The sequence below is a fragment of the Numida meleagris genome, chromosome 6 (genome assembly GCF_002078875.1).
Source record: "Numida meleagris isolate 19003 breed g44 Domestic line chromosome 6, NumMel1.0, whole genome shotgun sequence".
NCBI lineage: Eukaryota > Metazoa > Chordata > Aves > Galliformes > Numididae > Numida > Numida meleagris.
Genome location: NC_034414.1, coordinates 1,201,102 through 1,205,392, shown reverse-complemented (window position 1 = coordinate 1,205,392; position 4,291 = coordinate 1,201,102). Strand labels below are relative to the sequence as shown.

Genomic DNA, 4,291 nt, shown 5'->3' with positions numbered 1-4,291 from the left:
TCCATAGCTTCTGAGTAAGGTTAGCCGCCTTCTTTTGAGAATTTCAGCCCTAAAGCTGGTGTTAGTACACTCCTGCTTCACAGTGGGATGCCAAAGGGTTTGAATTAAAACTCTTGCTCGTATAATCTTTTCCAGATCAAAGTGGATCTGGTTGTTTTCTCACTACTATGCCAGTCTATTTTGAAAGGTGTTTCTACAGTTCTCCTCTCCATAAACTGAAGGACTCGCTTGTTTAACCTAAAAGCAGAATCTCTTGAAGGGTAAAATCCTAAATGCGGCTGGATCCTAAACATAAGTTGGACAGTATAGACTTGAGCCTGAAGGATATCTGTCGCGTAGAAATTGGCTTGGTAAAGAACTTGCGTAGCTGTCTCAGCCTCAGCTTATTTCTTGAAAACTCAACTTACATCTTAATTTCATAACAGTCATACAGTGATTTCATCCAAGTCTGCTGGTAAAATTCCTCAGCGAGATTGAAACACAAAATCTATGGAATGGCTTAGAAAACTGACACTGAGATGGGTCTCCAGCTGGCAAATCTCAGATCGCCTTCTCAAAATGGACCTGAATTTCATCCGCCTTAGCCCTTCTGAATTTTGCTCCTTGTCCGAGTTCCTCTCGCATTTTAATAGCTATTATTGCTCTCTATATTAAAAGAGCTAAATGCTGTAGGTTCACATTAATGATAATGGGGAATATTTTTCCTTTTTCGTGACTTCTCCTGATCTTCAGTCATCTTATTTGGATTGCACACCGTGAGGAGGCTTGGGCAAAATAGATTGAGTTATTTTGTCAAACTACGTGTATCAACTTGAACTTTTTAACCACTTCATTGTAGTATTCTGTTTATTTTGACCAAGTTGAGATAAATATTCAACTTCAAAAAGTACAGATGAATATTGTAGTAACGGAAACTTACTGCTGTTGTATTGAAAATTGAATAAATACTATTAATTCCATGAGAATTTACTAATAACAGGCATTATACTGAATCTATTTTTTTCTGCTACTTAAAGAATAAGCAATCCCAAGTCAGAATACTTGTAGAATGTCTCCTTTTATTTTTCCCGCTTACTTGTCCTAACAATAATTATACTCGTTAAGTTTATTTCCAGATGTGACGCTAAGCCAAACAGACCTTGGATTTCACTCTAATCTCTACAGCTCTGGTGATAAAAGCGGGCGACAAGGTGACCTGTAGGAGGAGCTGATTATTTCTGTTGCCATATTATGCAAACTTCTATCGAAATAATATAGAACATACATATGATATAGAGGACATAAGAACAAACAATTTTTCAGTAACTTTTCACTTGGAGAACAGACATCATCAATGTGTACGCATATTCAAGGAACACTTCCAAATAGAATCAAATCCCAAATGCTACAAACCACATTACCTGGTAGAATATACATAATTTTGGAATAAATGCTGACAGAAAACTGAAGGTTTAGAGATCAGTGAAGAATGAAACGTTAACTATGATTGAAGAAGGGTAGATATAATAAGGCCATATGTTTATGCTGACCTCCTGCCAGATAAATCACATTTACTTGAATTTAAGTAAAACGTGGAATGTGAACCAAGGGAAAATAATACTTAAATGAGACAGGCAATCCCACCTAGTAAAAGAAGCGTAAATGCAAAAACAGGACTAGAATGCCACAAAGGTGCCCAGTGCTGCATTTTGATATGATGTCACACTTTGTGTTGAACTTGAGCAACGGGCAGGAAATAAAAGGAGAAGCCTCATTTAGGACTGCCTGTGTTTGGAAAGCAAGGAAAAAAAAGGGAAAGTTAAAATCTACTAGCTTTTCTTTTTTTTTACATTCCTGTAAATATTCCAAACTTACTCTTAATGTGGGATTTGAATGTTTTTATCTAAGAAGCAGATCTACAATTTTTCTATACGCTGTTGAATAATAAAAGGGGTACACGAGTAACTTGTTAACAAACAGAAAGCTCTCACTGACTATATCCAGTGTGGTTGTTTCACGTGCAAGAGCTTGGTTCTTCTCTCTTCTGTACCCAGTGAATCTGAACCACCATGAGTGTAACGACAGCCCTTCATTTAAGCATTTTTATCATATAATAATTCTTCTGTTCCCAGTCCAGCATATTTATTGGAAGAGTGTGCATTTGCTCTTGACCACGCTGTTGTCCCCAGATATATATGATTATAGGCAGCAAGTGCTTAGAGATGGTCTTCGTGATAAGGAATAAGCGTAGTGTTTTGTCTGGCTGACTATCAGTGGATCTCAGCCGTTGGTCTCTCGTGGCCCTTAAGGTGATCCCTGAAGTCATAGCTGATGAGCGCAAAGAAAGGGGTGCCGAGAATTGAGGTGGGGGATGGGCACTGGTTCAAGAAAGGCAGGTTCAAATTGGATTGTACTTGAATGTATATCCTCAGTGTAAATTTTTCACTGAATTTTGTTTGGCCTCTAGTTCAGTGGGTCTCAGAGCTGTCTTTTACCGTGGCTTTTTTTTTGGCTCCCTACTGAAACCAGAGAGTAATACTTAGCAATAAAGGATGTCTTGTATTAATGAACTTAAAGTATTAGATAATGGGCATTGATGAAAGCTTGATTTCAGTCAAGTTTTAATTTTTATTGCACGTAGTGCTAAGTGGTGGCTTCCAACATTTTGATATGGCCAAATTAGAACTGGAGAGCAGAGCAGTTTTCCATTCTGTGGTGATAAAACCGTATTAGTTTTGAAAATTGGACTATATGTCTGAGGGCAGCGCAGGAAAAATGGACGGGTCGTTTCTTTGGGAAAAGACTGGAAAAACAAAAACCTTTTTCGGTTGTTTTTTTTTTCAGCTGAGATATTTTTAGTTTTCTTTTGAAGATGAAAGAGAACAATACTAGAGTACTAAAATACAGAATCTAGAACCCTGCTGTTTATGACAGTAAATGTCCAATTTATGAATGTATAATTTTGTGTTTTAATATAAGACTTTCTGAGAGAAAGAAAAAAATGTAGTTACATTTTGAAGTCTAATCTGAATGGACCTTTCTTCGTAACAGGATAACATCTTTTTCTTAAGAAAAACATGAGCCAGTTCTAGACTTGGATTTTGTGTTGGGTTTTTTGGAAGTGTGTTTTTCTAAGCATTTCTTCCATGTAGCCCACCTTTGCCTGCCAGTTGCAGTCCTAGTCCTTCTTGACTAAACAGTAATTTAAGTCCACGTTGAACCCGACTGTGTACGTTAGGAGAAGGCGCTTTTAGGAAAGATGGAATCTCGTTGTAGTGCTCAGCTTGGATCAAGTTCATCTGGGATCAGGGAATCAGGTTTATATGGAGGACAAGAGAGTGTTTCATCAAGTCGTTCCTGTGTTGCAGTAATTGGTTTCTGGGATCTTGTAAATTGATTTTTAAAAGCTGTCTTTTACGCCATCATTTGTCTTCCAAATACCATCTTAGTGACAAGTGTGGTATTGTAGGATGTTTATACATCAAGAAGCCTCACAGTTATATAGGTCAGGACAAGTTTCTTTTTTAAAAGCAGGCCTATGTTACATGTTGAAAGCATTTCCACATGGTTTTTCTACAACTTACAGTTCTGCAACGTAATATTCCATCTACTATGTGGAAGTACATTTCATTAATGGTTTCTGTAGCAAAAACCTTCCTTGGCAAAACAGATTTCGTAACTAACATCCTCTCCCCTCCCCTTGTAGAATCAGAATCCTTGGAGTTGGAAGGGACCTTTAAAGGTCGTGTAGTCCAACTCCCCTGCAGTGAGCAAGGACACCCCCATCTCGATGAGGTTGCTCAGAGCCTCGTCCAGCCTGACCTCAGAAGTCTTCGGGGATAGAGCATCTGCCATCTCTCTGGGCAACCTGTTCCAGTGCCTTATTGTAGAAAATGTTGTTTCTAATATTCAATTCAAATCTCCCCGAGCTTCTTCCTTGCAAATAAGTTCTATTTGATACTGGTAGGTCTTATTAAGTAACAAAAATGACTTCTTAAATTTTGTGAAAGGTATTTCAAAACATTTTCTAGAATGTGGGACTCATTTCCCCTCCACCCCCCATTTCTGTATGGAAGTTCCTGTGTTCCAAAGTCTGTTGCCCCTTGTCCCACCATTGGAAAGCACTGTAAACATTGTGGCCCTATCCACTTTACAGCTGCCCTGTAATTATTCTTAGGCAGTGATAAGAACCCTTCTCAATCATCTCTTCTTCAAGCTGAACAGTCCAAGTTCTCTCAGCCTGTCCTTCTAAGGGAGATGCTCGAAGCACTTAATCATCTTGGTGGCACTGTCTTTCCTGAATTGGGTAGCC

General features: G+C 38.5%; 1 protein-coding gene across 7 annotated transcripts in view; it reads left to right on the top strand.

Moving 5' to 3' along the window:
• Window positions 1–2,526, top strand: part of LOC110400847 (mas-related G-protein coupled receptor member H-like) — a 95,599-nt gene extending 93,073 nt beyond the window's left edge. For 2 of the 7 annotated variants that reach the window (XM_021401158.1, XM_021401156.1), the window contains exon 5: window positions 1,105–2,511. The gene's annotated coding sequence lies outside the window, so the exon portion shown is untranslated. Of the gene's footprint in view, window positions 1–425; window positions 1,069–1,104 lie in introns of those variants that run through there. The other 5 variants (XM_021401148.1, XM_021401149.1, XM_021401166.1 and 2 more) reach the window with 4 other exon arrangements.